Source organism: Choloepus didactylus, chromosome 6 (assembly GCF_015220235.1).
Source record: "Choloepus didactylus isolate mChoDid1 chromosome 6, mChoDid1.pri, whole genome shotgun sequence".
NCBI classification, from domain to species: Eukaryota; Metazoa; Chordata; class Mammalia; order Pilosa; family Megalonychidae; genus Choloepus; species Choloepus didactylus.
In genome coordinates, this window is record NC_051312.1 from 81,592,788 (window position 1) to 81,606,096 (window position 13,309).

Sequence of the window (13,309 nt, forward strand, 5' to 3'; positions counted from 1 at the left end):
GGGTTTATTTGGTTTCAAAGTTACAGTCTTAAGGCCATAAAGTGTTCAACACAAGGCAACAACAATCTGGTACCTTCACTGGAGAATGGCCAATGGCTTCTGGAAAACCTCTGTTACCTGAGAAAGCACATGGCTGGCATCTGCTCTGGAGTTCTGGTTTCAAAATGGCTTTCTCCCAGGATGTTTCTCTCTAGGCTTCAGCTCCTCTTCAAAATGTCACTCTTGGTAGCTCTCCAAAATGTCACTCACAGCTGCACTGAGTTCCTTCTGTTTGTCAGCTCATTTATATGGCTCCAGTGATTTAATTCAGACCCACCCTTAATGGGTGGGGTAACACCTCCATGGAAATTATCCAATCAAATCATCCCCCACAGTTGGGTGGGTCATATCTCCATGGAAACATCCCACCAAAAGGTCACACACTAATCAAAAAGACTAATCAATCTGCCCCCACAAGATTGCATCAAAGATAATGGCATTTTGGGGGCCATAATTCATCCAAAGTGGCACAACCAGGATGGAAATAAATTAAATAGAGAATAGAAAAATAATAGAGAAAATCAATGTGGTGGTTTGGAGCTGTGCACCCCAGAAAAACCTGTTCGTAAACTTAATCCCTTTCTTTGGTTATGAAGCCCTTGTAAATAGGAACTTTTGATGACACTATTTCCATTAGGGTGTGGCACAGTGGGTGGATAGGTCTTACTTCCATTACTAAAGGCCTTATAGGGAAGGCCACAGAGAGAGAAAAAGTCAGAGGGAGCAGCCAGAAGCTGAACATCAATGGAACCTGGAAAAGAAGGGAAAAAGCCACAGGGAACAGCCAGAAGCTGGAAGTCAATAGAACCAAGAAGCCAGGAGAGGCTGCCATGTGCACTGTCATGTGACAGAAAAGTCAAGGACTTTTAATTTAGCTCTTTAAGCTCCACACTAAGCAGCATTATAATTAGAAAAATGACATAAAGAGGATATTGGCCATACAGTTTAGGCATGTCACTGTCTGGGATAGGTCTTTTTTCCTAAGATTTTTCACAGGAATGCAAGAGATATCTGTGATGGTTATGTTCATGTGTTAACTTGGCCAGGAGATGTTTTCCAGGTGTCTGGTCAAGCAAGCACTGGCCTGTTACTGCAAAGTTACAGGTTAATAAACAGAAGGCTGGTTTATTAAATCATCTGTTGACTGCACCTGTGACTGATTACATCAAAAAGGGCATGTCTTCTGCAATGAGAGAATTCAATCAGCTGAATTTAATCCAATCAGTTGAAGACTTTTAAGGGAGAAAGAGAGAGGATCTTCACTTCTTCTTCAGCTAACCAGTGAAGCATTTTCGGAGGAGTTCATTGAATGCCTTTATTGGAGTTGACAGTTTGCTGCCTGCCCTGCAGAATTTGGACTCATGCATCCCCACAGTTGCATGAGACACACTTTTATAAAATCATATATTTACAGATATCTCTTCTTGGTTCTGTTTCCCTAGATAACCCTAACTAATACAACATCATGGCAACTTTTAGATGCTGTTAGTCCAGTTGCCCAGCATCTAGTGCAATTACAGATATCAGTAAATGTGACTTCAGGATAAAAAACAACAACAAAACAAAACAGAAATATATTTGAAGCATTTTGAATTTTGAATATTTTACTCTAGTCCTGTATGGCCAATAAAAGGATGGCTGGTTTCTTTTTCTCCCATCAAAGACCCTTTTCCTCAGTCATGCTCAACCTGTAACCATGCCCAGAATTGACAAATAGTTCCAGAGGAAAAAAGTCTGGTGATTGTCAAATTACTTTTCAATGGTTCTACTCTCTCTTGAATTTTAGAGAATCTTGTCTTTGTGCTTCTACTGTGGCTTCATATATGGCATTTTTGTTTGAAGAGGCTGGTTAATGCCTGTCTTGAAAATATAAAAACAAATATAGAAACAAACTAATAACCTTTAGCTTGAAGAGAATAAATATCTATATTTTGGGGGCAACAAGAAATATTACTACCTTTTCAAACAGGAGCAAAAAAAGAAGGGTCAAAGATTTTTGTAAATGTGTTTGAGATGTATTTAATTTCAGAATGTATGAATTTCCCACCTTAAATTAGCATTTACTTTAAGAAAAGTGAGATACTTTCTTTTCAGTCTTACCTGAATTGAGAATACACAAAGACAGGAACCAATTTACCTTAACATTTTAAAGTGTAGATTATACTCTAGACCCTAATAAATTTTGGCCCCAAATTATATTTTTCCTCTTGTGGTACATATTTCCAATATTCCACAAGAAAAATACATTAATTAGTATCTTAATTATCTTGTATAGTGTGATTATTACAGCTACATGTTTTTCCCTCAAAAACATTAACATCCACCATTTTTAAGAATGCCAGAAATTTCCTGATCCTTTTTCACAGCTGTCAGGATGAATCTAGTTATTTCTGTAATTATTTGTTAACAAGCTCCAATTTAAACCAATAACTTCATTATTTCTCCTTAAGAGAGTATATTGGTAAATTGCCCTATACTTTATATCACAGAACCTTTATTACATGGGAAATCCTGGTACAATTTGCATATTCAAGTTGCCTATGGTTATTTTTTCATCATCATCTTATTCATCCTGTCAGCAGCATTTGAAAATTGTTGATCCCCTGTGCTGGTTTGTATATATTATGTCTCTCAGAAAAGCCATATTCATTAATGCAATCTTGTGGGGGCAGATTTATTAGTTTTTAATTAGGGTGTGACCTCTTGATTGAATGTTTTTATGGAGGTTTGGCCCTGCCCATTCAGGGAAGGTCTTGATTAATTTACTGGAGTCCTTTAAAGGGAGTTCACACAGAGTGCTAAGACATGAAAAATGCCGAGCTATATGTTAAGCCAGGACACCCAGACACTAAGAGCCAATGGAGATGCTTAGAGATGCTTGGAAGTGTGGACAGATGGATGCTTGGAGATGCTAAGCTAAGAGATGAAGCCCAGAATTTGCTCCAGAGAAGCTAAGAAAGTACCCCAGACACCTAAGAAAAAGTCCTGGGAGAAAGCAGCAAGGACACACAGGGTCTGAGAGGTAGGAGCTAAGAAAAACCCAGAAACACTTTGGACAACACCATTTTGAAACACAACCTGGGAGCAAAGGAACAGCAGATGCCAACCACATGCCATCCCAGTTGACAGAGGTATTCTGGATGCCATGAGTTTTTCTTCAGTGAAGGTATCCTTTTGTTGATGCCTTAGTTTGGCTATTTTATGGCCACAGAACTATAAATTTGTAACCTAATAAATCCCCTTTATAAAAGCAAATTCATTTCTGGTATTTTGAATAACAGCAGCATTAGCAAACCAAAATATCCCTCTCTCCCTTGAACTCTCTACTATGCTTCCATGGCAACAATTTCTTCATATGTCTCATCAAAAATTTTCCAGGCATCAAACAGAACAAAAAATATGTAAATCAAACTCTTCCATTCTTAGCCTTTGTACATTAGGCCTACATGATTGGCCTCCTGTTTACCTTCAAACCTCATCTCCTACTTCTCCCTCAACAACCCTGCTACAACTGTAACTTTCTGGTCATCTAATTTCCCAAACTCATTCCGGCAATAGGCCATCTAAATTTTCTTTTTCTATTACCCACATGCTCTCTATGTCCAGAAAAAGCATTTGACAATATCCAACATTCATTCATGATAAAAACTCTGAACAAACTAGGAATAAAGTTCAACTTCCTCAACTTGATAAAGAAAAATCACAAAAAATCAAGAGCTAACCTGAGACTTAATGGTGAGATATTAGATGATTTACCCCTAAGATGGTGTGCTACTTTGGATATATTATGCCCTCCAGAAAAACCCATGTTCTTTAATGCAATCTTATGGGGGCAGAAGAATTAGTGTTGATTAGGTAGGAATCTTTTGAATGAGTGTTTCCATGGAGATGTGACTCAATCAACTGTGGGTAAATCATTTGATTGAATTACTTCCATGGAGATGTGGACCCCGCACATTTAGGGTGGGTCTTGTGAGTCCTGTGAAAGAGCTTACAAACAGAAGGACCTCAGAGTAGCTGAGTGACATTTTGGAGAGCAGCTGAGAGAGACATTTTGGAGATGGCCACTGAAAGCAGATTTTTGCTGAAACTTTGAAGATGCTAGCCCACTGTTTGCTCCAGAGATGGTAAGACACCCCAAGAGCAACATTTTAAAGAATTCAGAGCAGCTGAGAGAGGGAGAAGCTGGAACACAACCCAGGATCAGCAGACACCTGTCAACTGCCTTCCTAGCTAACAGTTTTCCAGACAGCATTGGCCTTCCTTTAGTGAAGGAATATTTGTGTTGATGCCTTAATTTGGACATTTTAATGGCCTTCAGACTATAACTTTTTAACCAAATAAACCCCCTTTATGAAGACCAATCCAGTTCTGGTATTTTGCATAATGGCAACATTAGCAGACAGGAACAGATGGGAACAAAACAAGTATGTCCCCTCTCACTACCACCATTCAACATTGTACTACAAGTCCTAGTTAATGAAATAAGACAGGAAAACCATATAAAATTTATACACATCAGAAAGGAAGAAATAAAACTGTCTTTGTTCACAGATAATGTGATTTTCTATGTAGAAAATAATGAAGAAGTGATTGAGTAGAAGTTCCCACTACTCCTGGGAATAATAAATAACCATGGCAAGATTGCAGGATAGAAGCATAATATACAAAAGTCAAATTCTTTACTATATACCAACAGGCAATAATTGAAATTTGATATAAAAATCGTAATACCATGAGCATTAGTGCCTAAAAGTAACTAACAAAATAAATACACGGTCTGTATGAGGAAACCTAAAAACACTCTGATACAAGAAATCAAAAACTATCTAAATAAATGAAGGGATACTCCATATCCATGAGTAGAAAGAATAAATATTAGGATAGCTTTCTACCCAACCATCTTTAGTTTCAATGCAATTCCAATAAAAATCTCAGTGAGTTGTTTTGTGGATATCAATAAACTGATTCTAAAGTTTATGCAGAAAGGAAAAGGACCCAGAATGGACAACAAAATACTAAGAAAGAAGAATAAAGCTGGAGGACTGAAACAACCTAACTTCAAGACTTATTATAAAGGTACATCAATACAGTTTAGTAACGGTGAAATAATATACACATAGATCAGTGGAACAGAATGGACAGTCCAGAAATAGATCCATAGGAAGGGTCAATTGATCTTTGACAAAGACAATGGAATACAGGCAACTCATTGGAAAAAGGATAGATTTTTCAGCAAATTGTGCTGAACCACTGGACATTCACATGCAGAAAAAGCTATCAGCACACAGATCATACAGCGTTCGCAAAAATTAACTAAAAATGGAGCATAGACCTAAAAATAAAATGCAAAACTGTACAACTTATAGAAACTAACATAGGAGAAAATCTGGGAGAACTTGGGCTTGGTTATGACTTCTCAGCATGATCTATGAAGGAAAACTTTTGTAAGTTGAACTTCATCAGTGTCTTCAACTGTGTCTGTGAAAGACACTGTTAAAGTAATGAAAAGACAAGCCACAGATTGGAGGAAAATATTTGCAAAATACATATCTAATAAAGGAGTTTTATCCAAAATATAAAGAGAATCTTTAAATCTCAACAATGAGACAATAAGCAATTCAATTTAAAAAAATGGGCAAATTCTGCACAGGCACCTCATCAAAGAAGACATACATATGGCAAATAAACATAAGAAAAGATACTCAACATCACACATCATTAGGAAATTGCAAACTGAAATAGCAATGCAATACCATTACCTAACCTATTAGAATGGCTAAAATCCAAAATAGTGACAACACCAAATCCTATGAGGATGTAGATCACAGGAACTTTCATCCATTGCTGGTAAGAATGCAAAATGTACAGTCATTTAGAATGGCAATCTGGCAGCTTCTTATAAAGCTAAGCATGGGTTTGCCATATAATCCAGAAGTTGCACTCCTAGATTTTTGACCCAAATGAGATGAAATCCTTTGTCGACACAAACACCCACACATGAATGTATATATTAGCTTTATTCATATTTACCAAAAATTGGAAACAACTAGATGTTTAAATAGGTGAATGGATAAACAAACTGTTGTACATCCATACAATGTCTTATGCAATTGTTTAGCAATAAAAATGAACAAGCTATTAAGAGACAGAAAGACATGGAGGAAACTTAAATGCTAAGTAAAAATGCCACTCTGAAAAAGCTACTGTATGATTCTGAGTATATGAATTCTGGAAAATGCAAAATAATAAATATAGTAAAATCCTCAGTTAAAAGCTCAGTGGTCACCAGTGTTCAGGGGAAAGTAAGTAAGGAAGAATAGGTGAAGAACTGATCATTTTTAGGGCAGTGAAACTATTCTGTATGATTCTGTTATTGGTGGATCCATGACATTATGCATTTGTCAAAAATGTAGAACTGTACAATACTGAGTGAATTTTAATGTAAACTGTGGTCTTTAGTTAACACTAATGTATCAATATTGACCAATAATTGTTTCAAATGTACCACACTAATGCAAGATGTTAATAGTCGGGAAAAATTGGGGAGCAGAGTGGATTATAGGAACTCTTTGAATTTTCTGAGCAATTTTTATGTCAACCTAAATCTGATTTCAAAAATAAAGTCTATTATAATATAAAGAGGAAAGGGACACTCAAAGGAAAAGATTGGTGATTTGACTATGTAAAATTTAGGTCCTCCTGTATAACGAAAACTAAAGGTTGGATAAAATGAAGAAATATTTGCAATGAATGTTATTACTTCAGTAAACTGGAAGAAGAAAGTGAAATACACTGTATGTTAAACATAGAGTATTTCCTTAAATTACAATAAATCTTTAAATTATCATAATTTGCATGAGTAAAAATTAGCTTCAATATAATCCAAATATAACAAACTACTTGAAAATGTACATGAAAGTAACATGGTGTAAGATTTTGCAAAACGTAATTTCAAATATAAGATATTCAAATACATAGATAAAATGGAACTATACCAAAAATACAAATCATGAAACCAACATCTTTATAAATTTTGGTATCTTCCAAATAGTCTACAATAAGAAACTCATATATGTGCTTTTTAAAAAGAAAAAGTATTTTTATTTAGTAGCTAATCTTAGATGATATATGTTTTAGTTTCCCAGCTGAGTTGACAATTATCACACAATGGATTGGCTTAAACAATGGAAATCTATAGCTCAAGGCTTTTAGAGGCCTCAAAAGGTCCTATTTACAACGGGTTCACACCCACAGGAATAAATTAAGATTAATAACATGTGTTTTGTTTTATTTTCTGGGCTGCATTATACAATCTGCCCTTTAATAGGTATAAGGGAAATATACATATATATATAATGTTGGCCCTGCTGTTCTCTCCTTCCTTCCCCCACCTTTCACACACATAGACATTCATACACACACACACACACACACAATGCAACAATCTACATTAAAAATGTATTAACAATGATATATCAGATTTGAATAAATGGGTGAAGTTTGTAATCTTTTTATTTCCATTAGGACATATTGGCTGATTATTCCAAAGTGATCATGATTTACACAAATACAAATATTGTATTTAAAAAAATTTTAAAACATACAGAAAATGAGAAAGAATTTCACAATAATCCACCGTACACTCACCGTAAAGATTCTACCATTAACAGAAGCTCTAATTCCCTTATCACGCACAATGCTTGTAGTAATTCATCAATCCATCTCATTTTTTGATGCAACAAAAAGGAAATGAAATTAAAAAAAATAGTCAACCCATTATCCTTTAGTGGGTTGAATTGCAGCCTGAAAAAAGATATAGACATGCCCACATCCTAACTCTTAAAACCAGCATCTCATCTTATTTTGAGAAAAGGTCTATGCAGATGCAATTAAGTTAAATGTCTCTAGATAATATCCAAATTGCCCAGGTGGACCCTTAATCCAATCACTAGTGTCCTTAGAAGAGACACACAGATATGCGGCCACAAGCCAAAGAACATCTGGAGCCACCAGAGGCTGGAAAAGGTAAGAAAAATTCTCTCCTAGAGCCATCAGAGGGAGCACAGCATTTCTCACAACTTTATTTTAGATTTTTGGTTTCCAGAACTGTGAGGCAAAAAATTTCTGTTACTTTTAGCCACCAAGTTTATGGTGGTTTGTTTTGGCAGCCCTAGGAATTTGATACAAAAGCAATCTAACTTTTTTTAGTTTCACAAAAGAGGAAAGATTGAACTGACTCTTGAAATATGAGTACAGGTTCATGAATAATTCAATTTAAAAAACCAGGGATTCTTGGAAGACAAATCAGCAAGACACAGAGGTGTGGAAGAACCTGGAATGGCTAAGAGGGATGAAGGGTGGGTGAATATGTGCTCTGTTTGAACAACAGATTTGAAGGAAGGTGAAAAGAAAATGTTGCTGAGAAGGCAACTAATAGCTAGTTGCTGAGTATAGCCTTATTTGCCTCATGGAGGTGGGAATCCATGATACACTTCTTCCTGATTAGATACAAATGAATTCCAAGAAGAACTCATACAAATCCTGCTGAAAACTCTTGCAAAAATTGAAAAGGAGGGAACACTAACTAGCCCATTTTATGAAGCCACCATTAGGGCCCTAATACTAAAGCCAGATAAAGATAGTACAAGAAAAGAAATTACAGACCAATCTCTTTAATGAATATAGATGCAAAATTCCTCAATAAAATACATGCAAATTGAATCTAACAGCCTATTAGAAGAATTATACACCAAGATCAAGTGGGTTTTATCCCAGGTATGCAAGGGTTGTTCAACACCAGAAACTGAATTAATGTAATAAACCACATTAACAAATCAAAGGGTAAAATAACTTAATCATCTCTATTGGCAGAAAAGGCATTTGGCAAAATCTAGTATCCTGTCTTGATAAAAACACTTTGAGAGACAGGAAAAAAAGGAAAATTCCTCAATATGATAAAGGACATATAGGAAAAACACACAGCTAACATTGTAATCAGTGGTGAAATGGGAAGTCTTCCTTCTAAGCTCTGGAAATGACAAGGCTGCCCTCTGTCACCACTCTTATTCAACATTGTGCTGGAAGTGCCAGCTAGCACAGTTAGGCAAGATAAAGGAATAAAAGGCATCCACATTGGAAAAAAAATTAAAATTTTAATTCTTAAATTAACTTTTAAAGGAAATAAAACCTGTCAACTTGCAGATGACAAGAGTCTATGTTTAGAAAGCCTCAAAAAAAATCTACAAGAAAGCTAGTAGAGTTAATAAATGAGTTTAGCAAATTGGCGGGATACAAGATCAACCCACAAAAATTAGTAGTGTCTCTTACACTAGTAATGAGCAATCTGAGGAGGAAATCAAGAAAAAAATTCCATTTACAATAGCAATTTGAAGAAACACATATCTAGGAATAAATTTAACCAAGGATTTAAAGCACTTATGCAGAGAAAACTACAAAACATTGCTAAAAGAAATTTTTTAAAAAGACCTAAATAATGAATAAATGGAAGGACATTACATGTACATAGATCAGAGAATATCATTAAGATGTCAATTCTACCCTAATTAATTAACAGATTCAATACAATCCCAATCAAAATTCTAAGAGCTTATTTTTCAGAAACGGAAATGCCAATTATCAAATTTATTTAGAAGGTTAAGGGGCCCCAAATACCCAGAAACGTCTTGAAAAAGAATGAAGTTGGAGGACTCACACTTCCTGACTTCAAAGCATATTACAAATATAGAGTGGTCAAAACAGCATGCTACTGCCATAAAGATACAGACATTCTGACCAATGAAATCAAAATGACAATTCAGAAATAGATCCTAACATGTATGGCCAATTGATATTTGAAAAGTTTGCCAAGTTCATGTCACTGGGATAGAATGGTCCCTTTAATAATGGTGTTGGGAGAACTGGATATCTATATCCAAAAGAATGAAAGGGTACCACTAACTCACATCTTTTATAAAAATTAAGTCAAAATGAATCAAAGACCTAAATATAAGAACCAGGACCATAAAATTCCTAGAAGAAAATGTAGGGAAACATCTTCAAGATCTTGTGGTAGGCAATGCCTTTTTAGATTTTATACCTAAGTGAAAGAAAAAATAGATAAATGTGATCTCATCAGAATTAAAAGCTTCCTTTCTTCAAAGAACTTTGTCAAGAAAGTGAAAATGCAGCTTACACAATGAGAGAAAATATTTGGAAACTGCATGTCTGAAAAGGGTTTCATATCTAGAATATCTAGAGAAAACCTAAAATTCAACAAAAAAAAAAATACAAACAATATAATTTTAAAACTGGCAAAGTACTTCTACAGACATTTTTCTGAGGAGGATATACAAATAGCTAAAAGCACATGAAAATATGCACAAAATCACTGGCTATTAGGAAATGCAAATCGAAACCACAATGAAATATCCTTTCACACCTCCTAGAATGTCTACTATTAAGAAAAATAGAAAACTGCAAGGGTTTAAGAGGACATGGAGAAATGGGAACACTTATTCACTGCTGGTAGGAATGCAGAATGGTATAGCTGCTGTGGAAGACAGACTCGTGGTTCCTCAAGAAGCAAAGTATAGAAATGACTTATGATCCAGCAATCCCACTACTTAGCTATATACTCAGAAGAACTGAAAGCAGGGATGTGACCAGACATTTGCACATCAGTGTTTATAACAGCATTATTCACAATTGCCAAAAGATGGCAACAATCCAAGGGGTCATCAATTGATGAATAAAGAAAATGTGGTGTATACATTCAATGGCATACTATTCAGCCATAAGAAGTCAAGGCCTAATGCACGCAACAACATGGATGAAACTTGAGCACATTACAGTAAATGAAATAAGTGAGACACAAAAGGACAAATACAGTATGATCACACTAATGCAAACTAATTATGATGAATAAACTCATGGAGTTAATAGCTAGAATATAAGGTACCAGCAGATGGAATGAAAGTAGAGATTGAGGAGTTGATACTGAATTAGTGCAGAACTTTTACTAAAGTGGATTGCAAATATTTGCAAGTGGATAGAGGTGATAGTAGCACATTATTGTGAGTTTATTTAACCGGACTATGGTCCTTAATCTGGATGGCCACTGGGGAACTTTGACCAGAAAACTGAGAAGATCTCATATCTAATTTAATGGTATCACCCTAAAAGGAATGATTTTGAGTGATGAATTTGTTCTGGAATTAGATGCTGGTGATGGCTGGAGACATAAATTCTGTAGTCTGTAGCTTATTAATGTGTCAAAAGCTGTGAGAAGAGATGACGTAGAAAAGAACAGGGGTTCAAGGACTGAACCCTGGAGATTTCCAGAGTTATGAAGTCAAGAGATGAGGAAAACTCATCAAAGGTGTGTGAAATGCAACCAGTAGATCATAGGAACACAAGGAGGGTGTGAATAAACATTTTCAAGGGAGAGACAATGGTTGAATAAAGCAAAATGCTGCTATTATATTGAATATGGTAAAGATGGACTTTCACTAGTAGCAATTTAAAGATCATTATGACCTTGACAAGTTCAGTTTCATTGAGATTGTGTAGGCGAAAGCCAAAGTATACAGGGATCAAGAGAAAAATGAGGAGAAAGATTCAAGCTTGTAAGAGGACAAAGCATTCAAGGTGGTTTGCTCTAACATGAAGAAGAAAAATGGAACAATATCTATAGATGAATGTGAATTCAAGGGCTATTTTTTAAATTTGTTTTTGTTTTGCTATGAAACAGATGTGAGTGATCCTGTAAAAACCGAAAAGTTAAAGAGAGGTCATAGAGGAGAATGAATAGAGGAATGTCATAAACTTGATGAAATGAACAGAACAAGCAGAGCCCTTTAAAATGTAAAATACACCAGAAAGAATAATAGTTCAACAATTATCATGAACAGGCATTCTCTCCAGTTATTCTCATTCCAACCTCCAGTGTAGGGTTAAAGTGAGACTTAGATTGGGAAACTTTTTGTTCTCTATTCTACGGATGTGAAAGCACACTAAGTCCCCCAAAACACTGATATCTAATGATTTATTAATGGATTTGGAAGAAACATGCACCAAAAACCTCTCCAATGCAATTGCTCTAGAAACACCAACACATGAAGATACTTGACTAGTATCTTACCTGTCACATCTTTTGACACTAAAGCTCACCTTGTGCATAGATAGAATTGCCAAGAAAATAGAAAGTCAACTTCCAACCTCAAGATTATTTCTGCTTTGTAAACAACAGGTGAACTATCTGGTCCCGAATCTGCTTGGTCTTGAACCCATAAATGATAGGATTTAACATAGGTGGAGCCACAATGCAGACAATGGCTAGCAGGACATGGATATGGTGTGAGATGTGGTGTCCAAACCATTGAGAAAGGTTTGTAAAGATTCCAGGGCCATAAAAGAGGATAATGACACAGATATGAGAGCCACAAGTATTGAGAGCTTTGTGGCAGGCATCTTGGGAAGGGATCTGAAAAACCACACAGAGGATCAGTACATAAGAAATAAAAGTTAGAACAGTATCTAAGACCACTGTTGATAACATAACAAAAAACCCGTACCAGATGTTTATTTAGATGTCATCACAGGAAACATGGACCAAGACAATGTGCATACATCCAGTGTTCATGAGGATGTTACTTTTGCAGAAAGTCAATCTTTTCAAAAGAAATATGGGGAAAATTGTACCATAACTTCTCAGAAATATCATCACTCCAATTTTCCTAATCCAGGCATGTGTAAGAATAGTGGTGTATCTCAGTGGGTAGCAAATGGCAATGTAGTGGTCAAACGCCATCACCAGCAAGATCCCTGACTCAGAGATGAAGGTGGAATGGATGAAGAAGAGTTGAGTGATGCAATGATTCAGGGAGATCTCCCCAGCATGAAACCAGAAGATGGACAAGGCCTGAGGGACTGTGGATGTAGAGAGAACAACATCAGCTCCTGCCAGCATGCAGAGGAAGAGGTACATGGGTTCATGGAGGCTGCGCTTTGTGAGGATGATGGAAAAGAGCAGACTGTTCCCAAGCAGGGCGATGTCATAGGAAATGAAGAAGGGGATGGAAATCCACATGTGCTGGTTCTCCAGGCTGGGGATGCCCAGCAAGTGGAAGACTGTGTGGCTGACCCCAGTGTGGTTTAAGGGAGTCATGCCTGGAACAAATAACCTGGGACCTCACCTGCTGATCACAGAGATGGAAAAAAATTCAGATCACACTCAAAGACTTTCTTTGCTTTCACCAGGGGTTTCTGG

General features: G+C 36.1%; 1 pseudogene; it reads right to left on the reverse strand.

The window, feature by feature from the left end:
* Positions 1-12,265: 12,265 nt before the first annotated feature.
* On the reverse strand, positions 12,266-13,207 carry LOC119538573 (annotated as a pseudogene).
* Between the last annotated feature and the right edge of the window lie 102 nt (positions 13,208-13,309).